The sequence below is a fragment of the Aedes aegypti genome, chromosome 2 (genome assembly GCF_002204515.2).
Source record: "Aedes aegypti strain LVP_AGWG chromosome 2, AaegL5.0 Primary Assembly, whole genome shotgun sequence".
NCBI classification, from domain to species: domain Eukaryota; kingdom Metazoa; phylum Arthropoda; class Insecta; order Diptera; family Culicidae; genus Aedes; species Aedes aegypti.
Genome location: NC_035108.1, coordinates 380,908,781 through 380,936,521, shown reverse-complemented (window position 1 = coordinate 380,936,521; position 27,741 = coordinate 380,908,781). Strand labels below are relative to the sequence as shown.

The following is a 27,741-nucleotide window of genomic DNA, read 5'->3' as shown; positions in this document are numbered from 1 at the left end:
TCACTACACCAGGTCCGTCCCTGAATACAGAACACTTAAGTGAATACAGAACACTTAAGAAACGAACGTCTGGCTACCTATTGAATTTATTAATAAGATTTACACCCATGTGTACTCATCATGAAACAAGTTTTGGTTATGACACAGATTTCCGGTTATATATGGACTCCTTTGAATAGAGGCTAATCCAAAAGCATAACCAATTGTCTCTTGAAGGTAAACGAGTAGTAATTATACCGAAAGAGACAAAATGAAATATGTTCTATTGGGCTCCATCCCATTACCCCGAACGCCATTACCCCGAACGCCACTACCCCGAACACCACTACCCTGAATGGGTCACTACCCCGAAAGCCATTACCCCGAATGGGTCATTACCCCGAACGCCACTACCCCGAATGAGCCATTACCCCGAATAGTATGAGATACAGTACAGTATCTTGTTTTGCGTGCAAATATGCGTCTCTAATGAAGGATGGTAATTATTGGCACGTAAAATTCGTCGGTAAAATGTTCATCATATATTTTCCCTTCTTTTATATGCCAGCTATTCTTTCGAAATATCTTGATGGCAACTGTATTCTTCTCATTCTTTCTGAGACAGTGCCTGTTTATCAGCTCATTGGGCACCTTCGCAATTCAAGGGTTCATTCACAAACTTCATTTCGCCGAAAATTGCCATTTTTAACACCTACTCACCCCCTCGTACTTTTTTTTTGTATGGAAATTTTACATATTGTGAATGGGCTGTAACATTTTGAGGACAACCACCCACAAACTTTTTTGCTCCCTTCAGCGTTACGAAATTTGTGAATGGGCTTTAATAATATTAGCCTTTTATTGACTGAAAGGAATTCGAATCAATAACCCTCAATATGGTGTTGCTTGACAGATGCGTAATCACCGGTATTTGGACTTGTTGTTGGTGGTGTTCACATTTCAATTTTGTTTTTAAGCAAATATTTTTCTTTCTTATGAATAAAGGTTGTGTAATAGCATCACGTTGTTACAGTGATCATTCACGTCATAGCTGCAAACATTTCACCAGAAATTTGCCCTATATATTTTTTAAATAGGCTGTTCTTTCACGATTTTGTTGGATAAGCTAGTCACTAATATTTCCATATAGAACAGCTTTTTATAAACGAATATATCTTGAAGGCATTCACTAAAGTGATTCCTGCTATAATTCTAATCGGAAATTTTCCCTTTCTTTTATCTTCTTGTATTAAAAAAGACATGTCTCTTATGGATTTACTCACCACTTTTCTGCCATCATCATTTCTTCATTATCTTGAATAAAAAAAATATTTTTTTCTGGTTATCTCACAGAAATTCAAATTAATGATCCCACATATCAACAAAAGTTCTTACTGTAGCGTCAATCAGAGGCCGCTGATTTTTCTAACATGTACAAGTGTACAAGTGCGATAGCGGAACGGTCGTCTGTTAGGTTGGTTTTTAGGCGGGTTCCATAGAACAACACTTGCAGCGACTATCTCAGGGTGAACTTCCATTACCATCGTTTACGAAACAAAATCTTTAAGAAGATCTTAATCTTAATGCCCGACACCTATAAAAATGAGTAAAAGAAGTGGCTACCGACGTCCAATAAGAGACTTTACTACATCCTAATTTTGTGCATATTATAGCTATCCATCTCATAATAAATTCCCCCTTCTTTTCGAAATAGGCTGTTCTTCAGAGCATTGCAATGTGGCTGTGTGAATCTTCCCAAAAGGACAAAAGGACAGGAGGACAAAACTTAGTGTGTAAAATTTATTTGCTGAACAACTAGCTGCTTTTTTATCTTTTAATATTTGAAAAATACATTTTTGACCCAAACTCGTGAAATACTCAAAAGGAATCGTTCAATTATCTCCCCACTCTCTAACTAGAATATGTCTCAAAATGTTATCCATTCGGGGTAATGGCGTTCGGGGTAGTGATCCATTCGGGGTAATGGCGTTCGGGGTAGTGGCATTCGGGGTAGTGGCGTTCGGGGTAGTGTCATAGAATCTTCTATTGATATTCGAGTGCAACAACTGTGAAAGGTGAACCAATAGCTCCACCGAGACCAGGAGTTAGGATATACAGGGGTAACTAACGCTCTCGCGAAGATTATTAAATAAGATTTCCCTGCAAGCAGGCTCAAATAAACATATTTTAATAAATATATTTTGAAGTCAAACCTGATAGATGTCTATTCCCAAAAGCTTAAGCTTCAGTTGGGCTGGATTCCGCTTCCTAGCAAATACAACCAGTTTTTGCGGCGCAAATTCGATCCCGGATTTTCTAGCCCAATTGTATAGATTATCATGGGAATTTCGCAATGGTCTTTGCAAGATTTCCGCTCGTGGACCATTCATAAAGACCACAACATCATCTGCAAGTTGTCTAAGCGTGCATGGTTCTTCCAAACAGTTGTCAATATCTTTACCATTAAAATTATATAGCAAAGGACTTAGACATGAGCCTTGGGAAAGGCCCATATAGCATCTGGAAGTTGCCTGTTGTACAAGATTGTACAAGAAATTATTCAATATTCCTGGTAGTCTACTATTGTGCAAGTTTTCTGACAATATTTCTATGGATACTGAATCAAAAGCACCCTTAATATCCAAGAAAACCGAAGCCAATTGCTCCTTGTCCGCAAAGGCTAGTAGAATATCTGATGTTGCTTTAGACAATCGTTTGATTCTTTGCACTTGCGAAAGAGTACCGGATAGCATATTGTTTGATTCGACCCAGTGATCGAGTCGGGATAGGAACATTTTCTCTAACAATTTTCTTTAACATGATAACATAGCAATCGGGCGGTATGAATTGTGATCGGACGCTGGTTTCCCAGGCTTTTGAATAGCTATTACTTTGATCTGTTTCCATTCAAGTGGAACAATATTATGCTCCATGTATGAGTTTAACAGGTCAAGCAACCGTCATTTAGCGATATCAGGGAGGTTTTTAAGAAAATTGAACTTAATAATAACGCGTCTCGGAGAGGAGTTATTTGATGAAAGAAGAGCCATTGAAAATTCCAGCAAATGGTATGTCCAAAGAATCGTCTCTTGGGGTTTCCCAGAATGGCGGTTCAGCTGGAACTGAGTCTGAGCAGACCTTTTATGCAAAGTTGAATATCCAACGGTTGGAGTATTCATCACTCTCATTTGAAGATGAGCGGTTTCATATGTTGCGAGCCACTCTCCAAAGCGTCGACATTGAAGTTACTCGCAAGAGACCATCAATGAAACGCCGCAAATAGCTTTACATCTTCGCTTTGATTAGATTCTTCAGCTTTTTTCGAGCTTCGAGTACTCTAAATAAAGTTCTGAGGTACCATATCTTCGAAAAGCTTTAAAGGCATAAGATTTGTTTCGATACAACTGAGTGCATTCATCATCCCAAACAGGTGTGGCTGGTCTTCTTTTGAAGGATACACTAGGAACTCGTTGTTTTTGAGATTCTAATGCAATTTTAAAAATCAATTCTGTTAGAAATCGATACTCATCCAAAGGTGGGAGAGAGTTAAATGATTCGATACCAAAAGTTAGCGCGAGTAAATTTTTGCCAATCAATATTCCTTGTAAGGTCAAAAGGAACCTGAATTGGCTGTTTTGATCTTACACAATTATTTCTGATGGAGGTTATTATGGGCAAGTGGTAACTATCATGGGAATCATCGATCACCTTCCACATGCAATCGAGTGATAGTGAACTTGATCCCAAAGACAAGTCAAGACGGCTTTCGTTGCCGTCGGATGAAATACGTGTCACTTCATCTGTGTTCAAAATGTTCAAGTTGAAATCGTCGCATAAGTCATAGAAAATAGCCGCTCTATAATCGTCATAAGATTCGCCCCATCCAGTACCATGTGAATTCATATCACCCAGCATTAAAACTGGAGATGAGAGCATGGAAACTGAATTTCAGAGATGACGGCGGTTTATTGAACTCTTGGAGGAATATAAACAGAAGCTACGCAAAGATCTTTACCTTTTACGTTTATTTGGTAAGCAACGATTTCTATGCCTGGATGGGTCGGGATTGGCATTCTGTAGAATGAATGGCACTTTTTGATCCCTTAAGGAGTACTTATCATCTCGATCCTGGCGTATGATGTTAAAATCATACAAGTTAAGGTCATCTTCAGAAGAAAGTCATGTTTCACAGAGTGCAAAAATATCACAATCGGAGTTGTGAAATAAAAACTTAAATGTGTCTTATTTAGGTTTTAGACTATGACAGTTCCACTGTAGCTTAGTGATCATATCTTGTACCTCGCTCGTTGAATTATCCATCGAAAGATATAATCGAAGCAAGGAGGGGCCACGAGGTAGTCAATTCCCTAAGATACTCTTCTATTGCGGGGAGAAAAAGGTCGAGGATGCCTCTGAATGAGTCTGAAACTCTGAGGGCATCAAATATGCGATCCACTAGGGCCGTAAAAATTATCAGTCCTCGCTTGGCACGGGTGGTTTTCGAGGAAGAGCGAGGGACTTCGGTAGCTTTTTTCTTGCTAATTGCCAAGCTGACATTTTTAGTAAACCGAATTGCTGATTCAGAACGCTGAAAAAATCAGCGGATAACTACTGAAAATCAGCAATTTGGTTTGCTGATAATATAAGCTCGGCAAATTTCAGCAAAATATTTCAGATTTCAGAGAAAACCATTTGGTGTGTACAAAAAAAAATACTAATAAATGTGAGAGTTATAGATGTCAGGTGAAAGCCTCCTAAAACAAAATGTGAGGGTTAATGCAAATTGTGTAAACCACAATGACAGCAGAAATCGAAAGAACAGGCATTTTAAAGAAGAATGTGTCACTGAGTCGATTGGTATGAAGGCAAGTATTAACACTGCTTATACCGACGATTTTTGTAACGTAAAGTACCGACGGGTCAAAAAATGTGGAACGGTAACCTTCGCACGACGATATCTCAGCTGATAATCAATCAATTTCCATAATTTTTTCACCATTGCAACCGTTTACTCTCCTGGATGCGTTTAGTGAAGACCGATTGAAATTTTATGCCACCATGGCTGAGAATTGGCCGAATCAAGACCGTCCACATTTTTTGCCCACCTCCCGCTGCTTGTATACAAGCGTTGCGTGCAAGTTGGTCATTCCGGAACTAGGTTTGTGGCCGGAAGTTTCAAAATTTTGACCAGCTTCAAGGGTTCTGTCTTCGGGAGAGTTGTACAGGGCAGTGCTCGCTTCCTCATGGTATATGTAATGATACAAAATTCCACCACTACGTGGCGCTAGTGTACACAAACACTTCCGGTTTACTGCTTTTGAAGGATATCTCGGAACCTAAACGAGATAGAAAATTCCTGTCTTCGAAAAAGTTGTTCAAAGTGAGCCTATTTTCCCCGAGAGACCTAGCATAGTTCAAAATTCATCCACTACGTGGCGCTGGTATTCGTTTACAATTCAAGTGTGACAACAAAAAGGTACAATTAGAATTCCTGCAGGTACCTTAAAAATATTCTTTGTGGATCTCTCGGAAAAATTTTGGAAGCAATCACCGAAGGATTTCCCGAAAAGATACTTGGATGAATTCCAAAAGGAATCCCTGGAAAAATTCTTGAAGGAATCCCTAGAGAACTTCTTTTGGGAATTCTGTAAAAATCATTGGATGAACTACTGAATGAATACAAGGAGGAATTCCTTAAGATATCGTAGGGAGAATTCCTCAAGAAATCCCAGGATGATTTCTTGAAAGGACTCTTGGGGGAATTTCTGAAGGGATCTCTGTTGAAACTCCTTAGGGACCTTTGAGGAAATTCTTTAAAGAATTCTCTATGAATTTTAGCAGGAATGATTTTGGGAATCGAAATTTCCTGAGAAATCTCTGGGAACATCCCTAAAGGAATTCCTGAGGCAATTCCTAAAGGAATCTCTGGGTGAATTCGTATGGAATTTCGGGGAACCTGAAGGAATCGCTTTGGAAATTCCTGAAGAAATCCATGAGCCATGAAGAAATCCTTTTGGGAAAATCCTGACAGAATTCTTGTCTTGACGGAACTGTTGTCACTTTAGATGTTACGCTTCTGAAGAATCATGATTATCCAGAAACTATGATTCATGATCTTGATATCATGACCTTACTTATTTCTGAGTTGCATGACTTGTAAATCATGATTTAAGAATCAGATTTAAATCCGTGCAGATGAATCAAGATGTTTGCAAACGGCCTTTCTTAGCCGTGTGGTTAGAGCCCGTAGCTACAAAGCAAAGCCATGCTAAAGGCGTCAGGGTTCGATTCCCAGTCGGTCCACGATCTTTTCGTAATGGAAATTTCCTTGACTTCCCTGGGCATATAGATTATCATCGTACCTGCCCTCAGTCAATCCCTATGGAAGTGCTCATTGAACACTAAACTGATAAGCAGGCTCTGTCCCAGTGCAGACATAATGCCAAGAAGAAGAATGTTGACGAATCAAATTTTTAATCGAAATCTCGGCGAACGTTACCAAGATTCTGTAAACATTTAGCGAACTTTACTGAGTTTTACTGAGATCAGACAAATGGTCACCGAGACCTCAGTTGTTCGTTTCTCTGCAATTCGTTTGCCGAGTTCGATTTCCGAATTTAAGTGGGCCCACATAATTTAATTGTTAATCAAATCTATAATCTATTTGCTAAGATCATACAGAGTATGTGAATAAATGTAATTATGGTGCGAAGGCTTTGTTGGTCAAATGGTTGCCTCAACGTAAATCGGGGTTACTTTCTCAGGGTGAAGTTAAATAATATTAGCTTTCATGTACTATACGAAACCACTGCTTTGAAGATTCCGTCTTGCAAGTTCTGCTTCATGTCGAGCACTCGACACTGAATAAGTCTGTAAGTCACAGACGAAATAAACCTATCTGTCAAGATAAGCAACATATAAGAGTTTAAATATATTTGCATCCCTTACGAGTGATTTTTAGTATTATTTTTCTTTTACAAAAGTTAAGTGAAGTGTCCAATTAAAGGTTTTCTTAAACAAAATCAAATTACTTCTCCAGTAATATAAAAAGTGTAGAGAAGTTCTGCTTTTTCTGAAAGAAATACCCGGAAATAGAAAATTTATATCCCGTTTAGATTTAAGGAAATTTCTCATCTATAACTTACCAGTATATACGTATACTACCGTCACGAAGTGGAAAATATTAGAGCCTTGCATGCTCCCTTGAATAAGCTCTGCTCAATCTTAACAACTTTATTCAAAGATATATATCTTATATCTCCACTATAGATTGCGAAATATCTCTAAATGAAATGATACCGGAACCACAAAGTGGATGAACTTAAAATAATTGTTAATAAAGGATGAATAATTAAATAAAATAAAATAATAATTAAAATTTTGCAAGCAACCCGAGCAAAGTTGAACAGCAAAATGATAACAAATCTTGTTTCCTGGTTATCATCATTTGATAACTGATTTTGTTATCACTTTTTATGAATAAACAGCCAACATAACAAAAATGAGAACTCAAATTTGTTTGTCGAATAACAAAGTAATAAAAAGTTATGTTATCACTGAGTTGATAACTAAATTTGCATCATCATATATTTTTGAATTTTATATTCATATAACAAGAGAAAATTTTGTGAGGTGAGTGTTTTGGGTTGAACTTACACTTCAAATAATTTTACAAAATGTTATATGATGAAAAGTCAACTTTGTTTAATAATATATGCTTTAAAAATGTAATGGGAAAAAATGTGTGAAAACATATTTTGTTATCAAACTGTTGTCAAAAGTTTCTGTCACGGATACAATGATAACAAATATTGTTATCATTCAGTTACCATTGATAACATAATCTCAAAATGATAACAGCGATAATACATGTTGTTATTATTTTGATATCATCCAGTTATCCGACTTTGCTCGGGAAGCTCTGCATACTCTGAATAACTTTCTCGAAGACAGGAATTTTCTATCTCGTTTAGGTTCCGAGGTATCCTTCAATAGCAGTAAACCGGAAGTGTGTATGTACACTAGCACCACGTAGTGGTGGAATTTTGTATCATTACATAAACCATAAGGAAGCGAGCACTGCCCTGTACAACTCTCCCAAAGATAGAACCCTTCTAGCTGGTCAAAATTTTGAAATATCCGGCCGCAAACCTAGTTCCGGAATAACGAACTTGCATGCAACGCTTGTATACAACCAGCAACCAGCTTGTAAGGTTGGCAAAAAATGTGGACGGTCTTGATCCGGCCAATTCTCAGCCATGGTGGCATAAATTTTCAATCGGTCTTCACTAAACGCATCCAGGAGAGTAAACGGTTGCAATGGTGAAAAAAATATGAAAATTGATTGATTATCAGCTGAGATATCGTCGTGCGAAGGTTACCGTTCACATTTTTTGCCCATGTCGGTACTTAGCGTGTTAATGAATTTTAAATCGAAAATCTTCACAATTTCAACAGGAGAAATTTTCTGCTCGAGAAAGACTATGTTCTATATTCAAATGAACTCTCTTATAAAAAAGGATCGTTTAGATAAAAATTAAAAAAAAACAATCAAAGCATTGAAAGAACTGCTCCTATGAAGTTTAAAAGGTAATTCCGCTTACTGACCGAACACCAAAGTTCTTAAGGGTTTGATATATGCTGTAAGATTTTATGTTGTTCGTATTGATAATAGTACTTCTTTGGAAACGTTTGGTTCGTTATTATGTGTAAGCCCTTCGTCTATGTCTCTGCGCTCTAGTAACTTCTGTTTCGTGTGCTATGAAACATGTGTTTTCTTGGAAACATTATCTATACGGTTGCATAAACCAGCAAAATCATAAGCCATTGAAACCCACGTACATCATTGGAAGTGTTGATGACGTACCAAGATCGAAAATCAATAAGTTCAATTGAATTTTCAACCGATTGTGTGTCTGGAAATGTTATATTTTTACATTCAGACGGGTCTCGGTGCCAAATCAATGGTGATTGGTAGTGTTGAAAGGTTTCTCGCTCGGTCTGGTATCGTTGAACGGTTGCTGGCGCCTTAGTTTCAGTCGGGTTGAGGGGTTTAAATTCTCTTTTTACGCCTGAATAGAGACATGATTTATGGCTCTTTACAGCAGCCGGTTCAACCATTGAAGCCGGCAGAAAAATGGTCCAAGGGTGAGTGCGATCCACTGGGCACAGTATAGTACTTGCAAGGCAGCATTGTTAACGCTAAGGGAAGTCTTAGGGCTTTGCAGCTTACAGGACTGCGATAAGAAAATTGAACGATAGCGATTAAGTGCACTTTGCTCTAATCCTGATACGTTATATGATTTCTGCTTCTTCGGCTTAAAATTTGCAATTGTCTATAAATTCAGTTCATGTTGATGCTGAGAGCTTTTTTGACAATTGACCCTTTTTGCATGTGTATATGGTGTGGCAGGTACGATGATACTCTATGCCCTGGTAAGTCGAGAAAATTTCCTTTACGAAAACATCCTCGACTGGATTCGAATCTTCGATCCTCAGCTTGGTCTTGGTGAATAGCTGCACGTATGTAGTTTTAATGATTTTTTGTTATTGTTCAGGATCTGTCTTCATACTGCGTATGTCCCCTTGACTCACTAAACTGATAATCAAACTCTATCCCAGTAGGAGTGTATGAATGTGAGAAGAATATGAATGTGTTCCATTTTAAGGCCACAAAACCCAAATATTGCTTCATTCCAATTCGAACCAATTGTGGCTTTAAAAGTACTGTTAATGTCTTATTTACAGCCATATTCCTCCCACAATCCTCAAGAACTTCTTTCCACCCTAATGTCCCTCTCCAAGATCGTCCCTCGTCGTCGTCCTTTTGTGCTGTTAACATTCCAAACAAAACAGAATGGCACTTTATATTGGGCACCCATTAGCACCGAATTCCATTTTATTGAATATTCATGTAGGATAAACACAGACCGAATGAGAGAGCAAACCGTGGGTTATCGCCCGAAACGTTCCCCATCCCCTTGAATACCACATTTCAGCATGGAACTTCCCATCGACGGCGAAGATTTACCCTCCCTTCCCGTCCCATTATTGGTGCCTGGGGAGTAAACTTTCTCCCACTTTCACATATAACTTTTCACATCCTTCCGCTGCCATTTGCCTACAACCTGACCGAACAAGGCAAAGTCATCCTTTCTTCGGACTACGCTCGAGAGCGATTTTCAGTAGGGGTTTGCGATAAGTAAATGAAAATCCGAATTCAGTGCTATACCATTTAATTCCACTAGAGTTTGCATCCTTTGACAGATACGCGTATTTTGACCTCAATTGTAAAGTCTTCTTCTATGTCGTGTACTAAACTCGACTTGAAGAAATCCATCGTATCCTTCCATACAAGTTGTATGGCATGAAAATAGCTGAAAAACTTCAAAGTCGATTTTCTGAGAACTAGGTTTTCGTCATTTACACCCTTGCTTCTAACCCTAATCTGTCGTAAAATTAGTTACATGTTTCGTGAAATTACGGTCGTAACAGAAAAACCTCATCGATTTTTTTTTCTAATTTGACGAAACAAAATAAATTGGATATCATTAATTTAGTCTCATTAGATTCCGTGAAAAACCGCAATTTTCCGTTTTGAACGGTATTAGACGGAATCCTCAAAAATATCGCATACCCTTAATTCTCACTCACCTAAAGCAACAAACTTCCACCACCCTAGTGCTTTCCTAGTGGCTGTTGAATGCCTTCACTCGGTCACTTGATGCTTCGGCGGATTTTTGACGAGGGTGAGGGCCGTCCGGACCAGGCACATCCTGTCGTGGCCGATTGATTGATTTAACCCAAGTGTATAACGAGATTTATTCATATTTCATCGGTGAACCGAGAGCGAGTGAGTGGCCTTTTGGTGTGGAGGACGTGAGACATATTGTGCCTGACTTCTACTGGCTGGTCGTCGTTTGTCGCCTGTCGGAACTGTGGTGTGACTTGTCCGTTCACGTGCCACGGCTATCAGATGACACGAATCGGGGGGTGGGATACTTCCGTAAGGTTTCCTGAGTGAATAATTGCTTCGGAAAAGTTGACGATCGGGAACCGATAATGTTTGCTTTAATTGAGCTCATCGGAGATACTGTCTTTTGAATTGGTGGTAGTGAGACATTTTTTTTCTGATTGAAATGTTGTTGTGCATTAGAGTTTTTTCTTTGCTAAAAATAACATTTGTTCTTTAGTCTTCTCTTTTTCCATTACGACTTTTGTAGTCAGCTATTTTTACTTTTTAGAGGAAAGTTGCTCCTCAGTTCACGAAAAATCTCAGCTATCACATAAGAAAATGCATAATAATTGTAGACAATTAGAAACAGAAGTGTGTAAGTGTCAAAGGACTTATTTTGAGAAAATCGGCTTCGAAGACAATTTTTCTTTCAATAAAAATTGTATGGAAGCCAAAGAAGCAAACCAATCTTCTACATATTATGTACGTTTTTTTCGTATAGGATACAAAAACCCCTACAAATACCGTTAAAACACTTGGAAACAGTAAAAGTTTTTAGTATACTCAACTCAAAACCGATCAAAATGTTACTTACACCCCTTTGCGCTTGGATCCTTATCTTTCAATAATTGACTTTTTATTTCAATTTAGGTCTTCTCTTGTGATTCACGTCCGGTACTGTGGAATGGCTTTTAAAGTTTCAACTAATTGCAGCCAAGAAAAGAGAACGCCATATAGAATAAGTGAGCCAATTCACCCACAGACACCAATAGTCTTTCTTTGTGAATGAATATGCATACAGCTTATATGTTGTCTTAAAGTCTAGTAGACGACGCTGAAGACGGCCTTAAAGTTGAGGTCAATATACGCGTATTTGCCATAAGATACAAACTCTAGTAAAATTAAATGGTATAGTACTAAATGTGGTATTCATTTTTTTTTCTCGTTATACTACTAAAAAGCTCGAAGATTTTTGTTTTAATTTGGCGTAGATTAACTAGTATGAAAGCTCTTTAGTATAAAGATAAGACCGATACTTGTAGGTGAAGGGTCACCTTAGCCGGTAAATGTTAAACTCCAAAATCATTAGATGTATGATAAGGTATGACGGGGTGAGTGGATACATGAAAATCAATAGACAACTTCATCTTGGTGTACTGCTGATGTGGAGAAAGTAAGATGAACTGCTTGGACACTCTATGATTCACTTCGGCTTGAGGGATTAGGGCGATTCAAAATTAAAAAAAGAAGATCCAATCTACCATTCTTTCTTACAATCCTTACCATGAAAAAAAAAGTGTTCTGTGAAATTTTCGCATTGGTGATCTAAAGATGGCTCAAAAATGATGTAGGTTTATATGGGATTTACCATAGAGAAATTTTGAAAATTGTAATATGCTGAAGAGAGCAATTCAATCCAATGGAAAGGAGAAGAGTTGTTCATGAGTTAGTTTGCTATTATGTAACGGATAATTCACATAATGGGGGTTTATACCTTGGCCGAAACATTACATTAGGAAGCTCTTCAATATGAAGCTTTTTGTGGCAAATATTAGCCCAATAGCGTAAAACTCCTTACGAAGTTAACTAAACTTGCCACGAATAGAATCCGGCTCCTAAACCAAATACTCGGAAAGAGTAACCTCAATGAATTTTCAACTGAAATTATACCATTTCAACATAACTTGGCTGATTAAAGAACGTAAGCCTCATCATCCTGGCATGGCTTAAGAAATAATGGTGATCACAAATGGAAGCTACTTTCCCGTCCCATCTAAGCGAAACTAAACGGTTCTTGTATCTAGTCCGGATAGCAACCATACGAGTTGGATAAACCGGAAGAAAGCAGACTGAAATCTTTTTCCTGCGATGGCTGCTTCCGTTGTCGATGCTTGTCGATGTCATTTCCGGAGAAGGAGAGACAAATCTCGGACTATGAATAGCGGGCCGTTGGTTGACGTTCAGTGTTCAGTCTTGTATGTTGGATGCTGCCATTTGTGCATCTATTGTTCAACGCTAACAAATGGTCGACGAGGAAGAAATGGATGAAAGAATCTAAATGAACAAGAAAAGGAGCAGTATCCGAACGATCCATTACAGTGAAATGAATCTTAATGCAATATTTTCATATATTGATTTTTTTTTTTCTGTAAAAGCTAGCTCCATCATATAAAATGGTTTGTGACTAAATGATTTTTCAGCAAGATTCCTGGATTAAATTTCCATTTGATTCATGAACTAATTTCTGGAATCTTCTTCTTCCTGACACTATTTCCAACTGTTACAAAGCCTGCATCTTAGCTAAATTGCACTTCTATGGTTATGAAATGAGAGTTTTCCTTGTCAAATTGCCATTTTCGCTTTTGTATAACGTTTTGTGTATCACGCACGATAATTTTTCAAACCCTTGGATGTGAAAGAAATAATCCTGGACCGATAATCGAACCTAGTAATCAAATCGATTAATAGAAACCTGATCCCACTATGCAATGTGGTGAGGAATATTTGGCAAATGAAGTTCAAAGAAATTTTTGGAAGTTTTCATTTGTATTGCCATATGATAAGTTTCAAAAAGAGTTTAAAATTTGTTGAATTAGAGTGAACTTTGATAATTTTAAGTAAAGCTTACCACCGTTTTTCATACATTTGAAACCTATAATAAAAATTTGCAGTAGCATCTGAAATGTTTCTATCGAAAAAAAAAACAGTATTGTCAAAACAAGTTAAACATTTAGGTTAATCGGAGTAACAGAAGTTAAAAAAGGCCTCCAAATTTTACCATATTATATGGAACGACCTTTTAAGTCTTTCAGACGTAAATAGCAGCAAAACGTAGCGGTAAATGCACAGCTAATCAGCAAAACTAAACTGAGCGTCGTGAGTTCGAATCCCGCCGGTCCAGGATCTTTTGCAAAGGAAAGTTTCTCAACTTTCCAGGGCATAGAGTATCTGAGTACGTGCCACACTATATACACATGAAAATATGATCAATCGGCAAAAAAAAACTCTCAGTTAACCCTCTTCCTGTGCGATAGGGTAAAATTGACCCCAAATTCAAATTTAGGTGAAGAACTAGCCATTCGTCAATGTGCTAAAATTCACCTTAATAAAGAAAAAAAAACAAACAAAAAAAACTGACCCCAAATTCAAATCGTAATAACAGAACGCAATTTCAAGCGAAGTTAAATTTTTCTGCTGTTTTGGAAAGATCATTTAATTCAGCTTCATTCAAATATATAAGAAAAATACAAAAAAGGGAGAGGGGTGTTTGGCACGGAAGGGTTATTAAGGAAAAAAGTAAAAAACGTGAAATTTTGGAAATTTGGATGCTTATATGTCAGAAAAAGTTTCACGTAAATCTATACTTTCTGTCTGAGTCTTTTGAAAACTGTTTAGATGCACCTCAAAACATCTAGGTATAATCATGATGGACCTCTGTTCGCTAATTATATATAGAATCGCTTGGCAAATTCTAAAAATCCGCCGGAAATTAATGAAACATATTTGCAAAACAAAACAAACACATCGCCTCTTTATGAGGGAAACCTTTTCAAACCTGTAAAAAACTCTAGAAACTCTTGCAATTTTGTAGGCCTTTGAAACGTCTAAGCACCTCTATGAATCCTCTACAAAATTGTTGTATAGTTACCTTCCCCATGACGCTCGTAATTAACTCTGGAACCATTTGGCCAAATTAATTTCTTCCACGATATTTCAAAACCAAAGACCTAATTGATTTTTAAGGGGTCAACGAGCAAAATTGGAGCGAATATTAGAAGTTTTGCAGAGAAACAAAAATAATAATCGATTTACTTGAAATGATCGATATTTACATTCATTCTTCGTTACCAATCCTCCTCAAAGTTGTCTGATAATTCACCCCTAATTTTGACACAAGACGAGTGATGCTGCCAATTCAGCCCAGTGATCAATTTGACGGAGACATATGACATGGAAACAGTAAGAGAGAAATATTCTGAGGAATAATAGTGAAAAAATACTAGGATAATAATAGTTAGGTATAAAGACATGACAGTGTTTTTTGAGAAAGTGTGATTTAATAGTTAAACTAATTGATTGGTATCTAAACATCCACTTACAGCCAGGGCTGTTAAGTATCAATACGGGCTTGCGACACTGACGGAACGAGCATTTTCCCTGTCGTTAGTCAAAGCTATAACTCATGTACTCACTTCGTTCAGTCGCAATGACGAAGCTCTCTCGAGAACAATTTAGATGGTGTTTCGCTATTAAAATTTCTATCTCATTTTGGAGAATATTGGAAAGTAAATGTGTTTGATACGTTAAGTGGACATCCTTCCATGATTTTAGCGATATAGAAAAAGAATTATACCAAATAATGAACTAAAAATAGTCAAGTTTGCGATTCCGTCACAGGCCGTAGCGACTGAAAAATGAAAGGAAAAAAGAAATAGGAGACTTAATTGAAATGCACTACAGCAACCTAAATATCACAGCAGTTATCACAGTAAGTTATTCAAAGTAATTGAAATGTAATATTATAACCTAAAAGTAACAATCTTAGAAAAATCCATGTAGATGTTACGAGTGAATTGAATTGTCTCAAACTCTAATAATTGAATAAATTCTTACTTTAACTCTTTTCAATGTATTCGAATCCTCTGAGCAGAATCTCAATGGAGAAACAAACAAGTAGATCGGGGTGCCTTGTACCTTTTAATTTCGTCCTTTTTGCCTATCTTTGATAGATACGCGTATTTCGGCTACTAATCGTAGCCTTCTTCAGTGTTAGTTACTCTTATCCACAATGGATCCACAGTGGTTTGTTTCGGCTGTATAAAAAAATGAGACATAGCGCTTTAGCTCCCCCTCCCTCTATTCGAGAGTTACTTAATTATAAAATATAAACATAAACTTCCCTTCACAAATTGACCATGGAACCGATTCCTAGAGAACCCACATACTGGCTTCGAAATGTCCAAAGGGGTTCTTAACTGTGCATTAGGGTGTGAGTGATTTTTCAAAAGTTATTGAAACCAAAAATTCGTGTGCTCTTCTAATATCTAATCAGATAGGAAACCTCAAAATTTGAACCAACATTATTAAGATTTAGAGGTGGCGCAAGTGGCTCAATGGTGAATTTTAAAATAAAAAAATATGACCTTAAGCATTTATTTTAAAATTTGACTTCTGGAAAGTTTGAGGAATATCAAAATTGCATAAAGTAGAAGCTTATGTTAGTAAGGACAAGATTCTCCAATTTTTTTTTTCCTCATTTTACTTGAAATATCACCTTTTTTTAACCACAATTTCATGAATACTCAACCATTTTCAAATCTTTTTACTTGCTTTATTAACTAATTTAGTTGTTTTTGAACTTTGTATACATTTCATTTAATCAATAAGTGTTTTCACTTAGTTATTTGGCAAGCAACGCCCAATAACATAATTTTAGAAAAAAAAACATTTTTTCTGTTTTTTGCCAGCCTTCCAAGCATGAAACTGATTTTTAAAATTTTAAAGCCACTATTAAAAAATAAGCTAAAATTTTCAATAAATTTAATTACGAAAAAAATCTTGGTCGAACAAAAATATAAGCATAAGCATCAGCATTTAGCAATTCGCACAAATTCGTAGGTGGTACAGCTAGGGACGTTCCGATATTGCAAAGTATTGATATTTAATTCGATACGATTATCGAATCAAAGTATCGATACCACCGATATATTGAATCAAAATATCGATATAACGGAATATCATATGATATATCTGAATAAAGCAAAATTCCTAAATCGCTTAGAGACCTGCCGTTTAGTTTTCTAAGATTCGAAAAAAAAGCTTTGAATACTCAATATTATTGATAATTTGACCGATATGTACAAAAACATTTTCTGTTAAGATACATTATAGTACAATTCAAATGGTAACTACTTTTTTAAATACCGCAATTTCGGGTAAAATTGATAATTTTTTTACGGTTTTTCTGATCTGTTTTCTAAACTGTTGTCTATGGCCAACATCTTTATTCAGGAAAACGAGTACGATGGTGAGTCTTATTGGCTCATGCACCGAAATTTTTTAACAAATGTGATTTTAGTGTTTAAAATTATCTCTAAAATAAAAAATCGGGATAATCCCATTTTGGGGTGAACTTGATCACTTATCAATACAATAATTGTTAGTTTCGAAAACTACTCAACTTACTTAATTTGAGCTCACTGAATCCGAATATGCTTTATAATTCTTAACAAATGAATATTACATATTCAACATACAGCAGAAAACGCCTCAATGTAGGCAATTTTCAATGGAATTTTCAAACATCTAACAGAAATTCAATTATTACAACAAAATGAGCAATTTGGTACAAATTTTGATGATAAAATCTGTTTTAGGGATATATAAACTCACAAGCTTTGAGAATGGTACCATGTTCAAATCCTTTTTTAGAACTAGAAGTTTATGGAAGTTTTCGAATTCCCGCCCGAACATAATTTTGCATTTTTACATTATTTCCATAGAAATAAATATTCTTTAACAGAAAAAACTTCACAACACACAATTCGACAATAGTTAAGACAAACAACGTTCATTCACTACAAGTTTGATTGATTTTGATGCTCTATTTGTGAGAATAAAATTGTGTGACATGATGGTCAATTTCACCCTACCGATCAATTTCATCTGAATTTACGGTACCGTAAAACGGGGTAACTTTGATAATGCAGGTAACTTTGATAGTGCAATACCCACAAAATACTAAACGAAACAACAAAGTATCTATTAATCAATTAAGCAAAACGAATGCAATAGTAAAGAGTATTAGTATGACACTTTATGTCAAAGCTATTTTCGTTGGAATCAAGTACATTGGAAGATTTATATGCAAATATTAAAAATTTATAAGATTTTAGCATTTTTAAAACGCTCACAAAAAATCTGTTCTACGATCACTATCTGATGAAGTCATAATGAGTTCGTCACTTATCCTTGACAGCCTAGTTGTAGTAGAACATGAATTCAGTCTCAAATCTCTTAGCGAAACCCATTTCTAAAAACTGGGACGACTAGGGGTATGCAACGCCTTATAAATGTTCCGTAATCCGTTCTATTTTTTTCGATTTATACTCCATTATCAAAGTTACCCCAAAACAGAAAAACGACTTACGATTATATGAAAAATTATACACCCATTCAGAATAAATCTTTTGGCAATCTATCAACTGCAATCGATAGTAGGGATACCAGTACTTGTTTTAAAAATACAAATTATAATTCTTTGAAAAAGCATGCATAAATATTCAAGTTTTCTTCGAAAAAATTATCAAAGTTACCCCGTTTTACGGTACATAAAATGAATTATGAATGAAGAAAACCCTACAATTGTTTTCCTTATATTAATGTACGATATATCGGAAGAAAATATCGATACCACCGATATATTGAATAGGAAATATCGATACCAAAATATCGAATATCGAAAGCAAAATATCGATACTCCGATATATCGGAAGTATCGGATCGTCCCTAGGTACAGCCCTATACCGCTATTAGTGGGTTGCCCTCTTCCCGTCCGTTACTATAGACAGAGATTTGGGATGAATATCTGTCTCTCAGACGAACTGTCCTGGCCACGTCCTAACGAATGCTGAGGGAAAGGAAAAGATAATTTACTGGACTCCTACTTACACCCAGCCGAAAACTCGTCTGATTGTTACACAAAATATGCGTGTGCAGAAATTGTTTTACAATTTGGCATTCTCTGACAGGGTGTTTAAGAGTTGTAGAGAACTCTACATCCTCTCATATGTATCACGGGAGGTTGAATATTTTAGTGGGGAGTATGTTACTCATTATTGCATAACAATTACTCATCATGGGTACCGGTTGTTCCTTAAGGGATAAACAGTCACACACGTCATGAACAAAATCTCCCTAGTGCAAAATTTGTACTATTCCGCTCATTAACGGGTACCCTCAAGTTAGCGTGTAGGCTGTAGGGTATAGAGCTACTTGGGCACTTCCATGATTCACTTTGGCATGGAGGGTTTTCTTGGTCTAATTGTCTGAAACTTTTCAACAAGAAGCACTTCAATGCGATGCATTTTGTAGCCAATTATGAGCTAAATAGCTTTTAAAAAACACTGCCGAAGTGAATCAAAAGTGCCAAGAATGGGATCCAACTAAAAAGAAAAAATATCCATTCTAGTCTCTTTCACGCACATAGGGTAAATTCCAAATTTCATAACGCCAAAAATGACTATTTTTGGCACCCATTCACCCCCTCGTTATGCATTTTGGATGAATATTTTTCGAATTTTGTATAAGCTGTAACACCTGAATACCCACCTACCCCCATTAGCGTTATGAAGTTTGTGAATAAACCCATAAAAATGCCATTCACCTTTCTTCTGATGAACCCTTCGCGAAACCATTTCATGCACGTTAAAAAATTACCCATCCTGCACATATCTCCATACGCTTTCGTTTTATATATAGTCGATTTAATCATAGACAGCCATTCCGTATGACCATATTTAATCCACATTTTCAATTGTATAAAATATCACGCGGAACGTGTTCTAAATGTGGACCAGTTAAAAAAAAATCAAATTAGAAGGTAAACAACGGATTACCTGCTTTGCTCTTGTCCACAGTAGATCAGCAGAAGCTTTCTCGGTTTTATTTTGTATGCGGAAAGGCATCTAACTTCAAATTTCTCATAAATGAAAGCATGAATCGAAAAAAATATTTGATAGGCGTTAATAATTCGTCAGATGCATTTCGCCATACATATATTTTTCACGTTACCTTTTAGCGATTTTTCGTGTACAGAAACTAGCGCATGTGCGTTACTATGTGGCGAGTAGCAAATCAGGCCAGGCATATAACCCATTGATAGATTTCAGTTACTTTCTCAGTAAAAGTAACATTAGTAATAAGTAGCATTTTATTGCTGTGGAAGTAGCATTTTATTGCTGTGGAATAATTTCGGAATACGAACCGTTTGATCGTAGTGTTTGTTTTATGGTTATGCTTTATTAATGGATTACCTGCTTTGCTCTTGCCCACAGTTGATAAGCAGGAGTTTTCTCGTTTTATTTTGTATGGGCAAAGGCATCTAACTTCAAAATTCTCGTAAATGAATGCATTAATCGAAAAAATATTTGGTAGGCGTGGTAGTCATTATCATTACGTACAACCGGCACCAAATATTTTTTTCGAAAATAGTTCCCAGTTTTGAGAAATAATGGATTACCTGCTTCGCTCTTGTCCACAGTTGATCAGCAGAAGTTTTCTCGTTTAATTTTGTATGGGGAAAGGCATCTAACTTCAAATTTCTTGTGAATGAAAGCATCAATCGGAAAAATATTTGGTAGGCGTAATAGTCATTATCTTTACGTGTAACCGGTACCAAATATTTTTTCGAAAAAAGTTCTCAATTTTGAGAAATAAATCGTTAGATGCATTTCGCCATACAAAAATTTTTCGCGTTACCTTTTAGCGAGTTTACGTGCATAGACACTAGCGCAAGTGCGTTACTATGTGGTGAGTAACGAATCAGGGCAAGCATGTAACCCATTACTTCCTGATTTTAAGATAAGTACCTACCTACTTTTTAATATTGTTTTCCTTTCGCTAAAAGGTTACACGAAAAATATTTGTATGGCGAAATGCGAACGAATTATTTATCAAAAATGGGAACTATTTTAGAAAAAATATTTGGTACCGGTTGTACGTTATTTTTTTTTTTTTTTTTTTTTTTATTAATGACACTTTACACCGCATGGTGCATTCGTGTCAATTGAAATTCGTGTTTATTTATGCAATAGTTCACATTCTTACAATTACAGTGTAAATTAAACATCACACTTTTTATTTTTTCTGGATCTCGTGTTATGAACTCTCCACTCTGAGCCAGTCTCACTTTTGCTGCATGTCCGTTTCGATTCGTTTTCTAGCATTCCATCCGCTTCGGTTGACAACCGCCGCTTCCCAGATTCGAGCTCCGTTGTGATTTCGTTTCCCTGCTGATCATCCCCATTGCCGTTGTTGTTCTCGGTCTTTGCGTGTTTGTCATCAGATTCTGCTTCGCTTGTGCCGTCGGAATCTGTCGACGATTCGCGTCTACGAAGGTAATTACCACAGTTGACCCTATGCGTGAAGCTCCGATTATTTTACATGGCAAAGCATAGGAAGTCAATTTTCAAATGCTCCTAGAAAATTCAAAACACTTTTTAATTAAATTCTGTTAAGTGTACGGGGTTAGACTATTGATCAACTATAGAATCAGCAGCATATTGAGAAAAAAATATAAAACTCAAAATTATATGCCTATAATGTAGCCCATCAAAAGTATATCAACATATACTGAAAAGATTTTAAATAACTATTGTAGCTAATTTTATATAAGCATTTGAAATTTCGCTTCCTATACCTTGCCGGGTAAAATTTTCGACGCTTCACGCATCGAGCAAACTTTTCCCAGATGGCAGCACCGTACCTTCGTACACTCGAATGGTTCAGTGGCCTCGCATTGATTATCAATTTTGTTTTCAGCATTGACATCGCTGGAAGCTGTTGATGTTCGCTGCTTTGGATCGGCACGAGCCGACTGCTCGTTTGGATAGTTTACTACAGTGCTATGGTTCTCGATAACAATGCATGACGGCACTGTTTTCTCCATCCGTATTCGAACAATTCGAACACCATTCGGCACGCCCGGGAAGAAGTTTTTCCACACTTCGTTCTGGATCGAGATTACCTTACCGTACTGCTGCATATGCTTAGTGATAACGGCGTTAGACAGATGTGGTGGAAGATCAAGTATCCTCACTGTTGTAGTGGGACCATCCACGTAGATAGGAACGTAGTAGTCCACTCCATCATATACGAAAGAGTGCTGCAAATGATGCTGTTTGTGCAGCCGGGGAGCTACGCCTGCGTCAAGCAATTCAATGTACACGCACTTTTTCAGATTATGTAACTGAATGCTCTTCACGTCGGCCATGTCGAGCTTGATGAATTTCTTAAGAAATTGTTCCACCTGATCGCTAAAATCCACGACAAGTGTGTTTTTTCTGTACGTAGACATCTTGCAGCCAGTGCAAAATTGTCTGTACAGGAATTGATGAGAAAAGAACTTGATGAACGGGAGACTGCTCGAAAAGACGTGTGTCGCGCACGAACAGCGGTTGTCAACTGGTTGTACGTTATGATAATGACTATCACGCCTACCAAATATTTTTTTGATTAATGCTTTCATTTTCGAAAAATTTGAAGCTAAATGCTTTTCCCCATACAAAATGAAACAAGAAAACTTCTGCTGATCAACTGTGGGCAAGAGCAAAGCAGGTAATCCAGTCTGTTTTTCTCCGATCTTTTCAATTCCTGATTTTTTGCTGTACAGCTCTTTTGCATGTTACGCATGAAAATTCACTTATTTTTTTGCGCAAAATATTGTTTTCATTAAAACTCCACCCGCTCATACACAATGATGAATTGTTTCCATAAATTACAACAATTTAACACCAAATTAGAATAGAAAAACCACTTCTATTACTAAAGTATGATATTTTAAGATTTTCACAGATATTTTCACTCTTGCCGTTTTTTCAGGATTCCCAGCACAACCTTCTGCTGACCATGAGCACCAAATGCATGTAAAAACTCGATGAACTTCTTTTTCATCACAGTCACAGCTTAGGGAAGTTCCCGGTTTTTCTCTTCGCCACTTCCATCCTCGATAACTATTCGAAGCTTGTGTTTCATCCCGTATGTTTCCACTTCGTAACGTGCGTTATGTTCTTCCATTATCTTCTGTGTGAGTACTAGGTCGTCGACTTCAGTGTAATAGTAAAAATGAAATATTCGGCAAAAAAAAAATAATAAAATCGGAAAAAAATGTTTTTAAATGAAAAAAATCTTGTTTTTTGGGTAGTTTTTGTTGAATTACTAAGCCAAACCATTTTCTAATCATATGTGTTGTATACCTATATAAAGACAACTGAATTGACTTCAAAATCATGTTGAATTGGTTGAATGTGCATGCAGGTCTGGTCTCACAAAAGTACTCTGAGGGAAAATTAGAAATTAAGGATTTCATTTGTTTTGAAACAAATTCGATTTTGAACAAATTTTTTATATAGTTGATTTAAAAAAAATGTGCTTAAAGCTCTAAAGTTGTTTGAAAAATAACAGAGTAAAGAAAATTTCACTAAAGGTTGGTTCTATTTCGAAATTTTGAAAGTTCACCTGCAAGTCGCTTGCGCCACCACTAATTCTTAATTTATTTTTGCTCAAACTTTGAGGTTTCTTTTTCTCCGTGATTTGAATTTGGAAGAGCTCACGAATTTTTGGTTTTGAAAGATATAGAACAATAAGCCCCATCTAACTGTGCGATTTAGTTATAGAATAAAATAGTTCTCGAAATCGTGCAGTTTGTAGTATCGCATGATATTATTTATTATTCTTTAAAACCTGGCTCAAGGCTTTAAAAAGTGACCAAGGTGGTCTGCTACGCATTAATTACCACCGTAATCAAATCTTTTTTTTAATGCTCATTTAAATTTCATAATTCTTGAACCATTCAGGGAATTTTGAACAAACCATTAGGGCTAAATTTATAATGAAACGAAAAAAAAATCAAATTTTGTCGAATACATTGAGATTTCATTTTTGGCATGCTCCGTTTTTGGCACACCCAGGTTTTGAATATCATTGTCATGGTTTCATTTGATGTGCTGATCTCGGATTGATTATTCTAGAACAGTATTTCAGGGTCCTATGTTTCACTAAAAACTTATCAGTACAACCCCAACAATATGGATCTCATTCCTCTGGAAATTATCTCAAGCACGGTGCCTCGACAGACCGAATCGACCGTTAATAAATAATATTATGGAATGGACTGTTAATAAATAATATTAACCATTGAAAGTTTTACTTTTATCGACCATAACAACAACATTATATTGAAATTTAGTTTTTTAGATTTCATTCAATTGAACTAAACTTACTGGTTTAAGCCATATATAAGTTAGTTAAACATATTTATGAATATAACCACTATAACAATTATATATTAGTTAAGAACAGTTTGGTCGTCTTTTTGAGCGATATTTTTTAGGTTTTCCCGGCGCTATTGTGTAATTTGTATATAAATTATATTGAAATTTTAATTCAAAAACTTCAAATCATGATTTCTCGAGATTCCGCCTAGGGATTTTTTTAAAAATTGGCCCAGAGGTGCAGAATGACCTCAGGAATCGAGCCGTGTACTCAGATTTGATGGACAATTTTTTTACATAATAACGGTCTGTCGGGGCACCGTGTCAAGAGTTTATTTCTTGCGCATTCGAACCTCATAATTTTGCTCTTGAACGAGTCATTAAGGTCTGAGGTCACGCTTCTCGCGCGAGAAAGGATTTTGAAATTTTCAGCGATTGGAATAGAATTTCTCGAATCCTACTCAGAATATCGTAATTTCCGACCGAGGAGCTCTTCGAAATCTTTCTTAGAATATTTTGTGAAGATTTCATAGTTCAGGCTTCAACCAAATTTGAATACTAACCTAAAGAGCATAACTTTTTACTGAAAATTTTTGAGGACTTACCACCGTTGTTTGATTTTTTAAAATATTTATAGTCAATGTTTTGAAAAACCGGCTCGAGGAAGCCTGCTTTTGGTATTTATGTTCCTTTTGGTATAGTAAAAAGTGGTGTACATGCTTTTAATTTTGAGTAGTCTCGATTTAAAACCAGGGAAATTTTCAAAATTTTCAGGATGTACTCCAAACTTGGGAGACAACATTCTCTCATTTTCTCCGAGCCTGAAAAAAATACGAGAGCACCAATGATTGCAGTTGGGTGTAGGGTAACCAGCACAAGATCTTTTAGTATTCAGCAGCATTTCTGTTGGTATGATCTTGGTTATGAACAATGATACAAAGGCACAGCATACACACTGTATATGTTCAAAGAAATTATAAAATATTGCCATATTCATATTTTGCATTGTATCAATCTGTTTTATTTTCATTTGATTATGGTAAACATGAATTGAACCAATAGTATTTTGAAAACCCTATGCGGTTAGAAATCACTCTGTCCCTTTGGCTCTCTGTTTACTTTTACGGTGCAGTACACGTTATGAAGCACTTGCTCGAATCAAAACTTATCAAAATGTTATCATATTATAATGCGATTATTACCACATTGGTTATTATTATTATTTATTATATATATTTTATTATTTATTAAATAATAAATAAAAAAAAAACAATCAGAAACAATAGCGATGGATCAGGCGAATATTTCTATTTGTTGAGAACAATGTTGTGAATAGGCAGATCATCTGGAAGAATATCAAACTAATAAAGCTCTTTTTGAAATTCTTCAATTTTGTATGAAATATTATGATGTTTCCTACTGAAAAACTACCGTCGATGAGAGTGACAATGGATCAGACGGTGTAGTTATAATCTTCATAGTGTATTCTTTCCAGATTCTGAGATTCTTTCTTCTTCTTCTTATTTCGGAGGTAATTTCATAGTTATTTGCAAAAATATTATATTTTTAGGAGAATATTTGTGCACATTTATTTATTAATACGCAATTGGTTTGGTAGAATTTATGTGTGTATTGGGCAGGTTTGAAATAATTTTCCAATAAAAAATAGTTTTGGAAGAATATTTGTGTGAAATTAACTTCTTTTTTTTCACACTTCTTTTAACTTTATAGGCTTTATTTTTTATGTTCGATCACTGCGGTATTGGAAAACTGTATTTCTTGGTTTCGGGACAGGTGTACCGAATAGCACAATGATGGTGACCATGCAAGTTTATCAAGTATTTCAGAAGTGTGCTTATGCGTGAGTGTCTTATTTGATGCGAAAATATTAATAGTATGATAATATATCCATGTGACATATTTTTGCAAAAATTGTGCAGGATTGACATCATTATAATTGTATCGATAATTTGGTTCAAATATAATTGAATACAACACAGATGATGAAACTCTAGCTAGAACTATAAAGCATAACCGTTTTATTTCTGACTATTGTTTCATAATTTATGCAGCATACTGAATATAATTTTGTTTATGGATTATACAACTGATTGATGTTTTGCTTTCAGGGCTTTTTACATTAAATATCCCACAAATCTTTCATAAAATATGATGTACTACAATTATTGACTGATATGAAATCAAACAAGTTGAGTGTAGTACCGAAAATATGACCTGGACAAATACACCGTCAACAATACAACCATTAGCGGTCGATGTCTCAAGTTCATTTAGTAAATATGTATTTATTTTTCAGTTTACCGACGGATATTACAGTTCTCAAAGTTTCAAGCTTAATATTTACGACTGAATTATATTTCCTGTAAACTGAACTTCATTCCTAATAATGATTATGACCGGAGAATATAATTTGAAATATTTTATGGCAACACTGTCATCCTCAATCTTCCGGGAAAATACTCTCTCTCAGACAGCCAACACGTGCGTTTTTAACGGTAAAACGTGGTGAATTTAAATTTTTAACGGTCGAGCGTGACCTCAGACCTTAAGGAAGCTGACATACAAAAAAAAACTATAATATCTAAAACAAAATTAGAAATTTCTACATTTATTTTTTTAGGTACAATTTTAAAATTGTTTGGGGAATTCCCTAAAAAAATTCTGAAAAATCTTCGAGGTACAAATTTCTCCATGTATCTTTACTGGAATTTTTCCATGTTCCAGAGATGAATGATTACTCTGGCGTTCTATCAGGACTTGCTGCTACTTCTCAGTAATTTACCAGTGCGTCTCATTTTTCCTACCGATTTTTGTTGAGGAAATCATCTACTTATCCAAATAGTTCTTTGGGAAATATTTCGGCGACTCCTTTAAAAATTGTTTTGATAATTATAACCATTTTTTCTTCAAATATTGCAGCAATGACTCCTACAGGAAATACACAAGAACTTTTCCATAAATAACGTTACACATACACTGAGAGGCAAAATAAAGTGCCCACCTTACCAGTTTTCGAATTTCTCTCATTGATTTGGTTCAAATTAAAGTTAACACACCTAAATCTTTTGTGATATTTTATTTTTGATGTTCTTTTAAAGTTGCACTTACGAAATTTTGATAAAAAAAGGAATTTTACTCAAAGAAAAAGAAAATCAATTTGTATTGAAAAAAAAGTAGTGACAAAAAAAAATGCCCACTTCCTTCTTGGCCCCAGAAAAGATGATTTGAGAAAAATAAAAAGCAATTTGATAGTTAATGTGTCCTCCTTTGGCCTTAAGGACTTGCTGGAGGCGCTTCGGCATGCTTTTCACCAGGTTTTGTAGGTGTTGTGGATCTAGTTCTTCCCAGGCGCGCTCCAAGGCTTCAAAATAATTATTTTTGTTGGTAACACCAGTTTTTTCAACCCTGGCATCGAGAATCGCCCACAAATTCTCGATGGGGTTCAGGTCTGGGCTTTGTGGAGGCCATTCCAGCGGTTTAATCCGACAAGACCGGAAGAAAGACTTGGTCTTCTTTCCAGTATGCTTCGGGTCGTTGTTCTAAAGAAATACGAATTTCTCTTCAAGGCCCATCTGGATCAGCGAAACCTCCAGATTTTCCCGCAAGATGTTAATGTAGGAATCTGCCGTCATTATTCCGTCGATTTTCACGAGGCTTCCTACTCCACCCCATGAAAAACACCCCCAGACCATCACATTCCCTCCTCCATGCTTCACCGTTCCTTGGATGTGGCGCTCTGCACCACACACGAGCCCGCCGCTCTCGGTTAGACAGCTCGAGCTTCAGGAGCGCCAC

The 27,741-nt window shown here is 36.1% G+C and overlaps 1 protein-coding gene across 1 annotated transcript in view; it reads right to left on the bottom strand.

The window, feature by feature from the left end:
• Positions 1–27,741, bottom strand: part of LOC5566816 — a 491,365-nt gene that overhangs the window by 314,977 nt on the left and 148,647 nt on the right. The window lies entirely within an intron of this gene.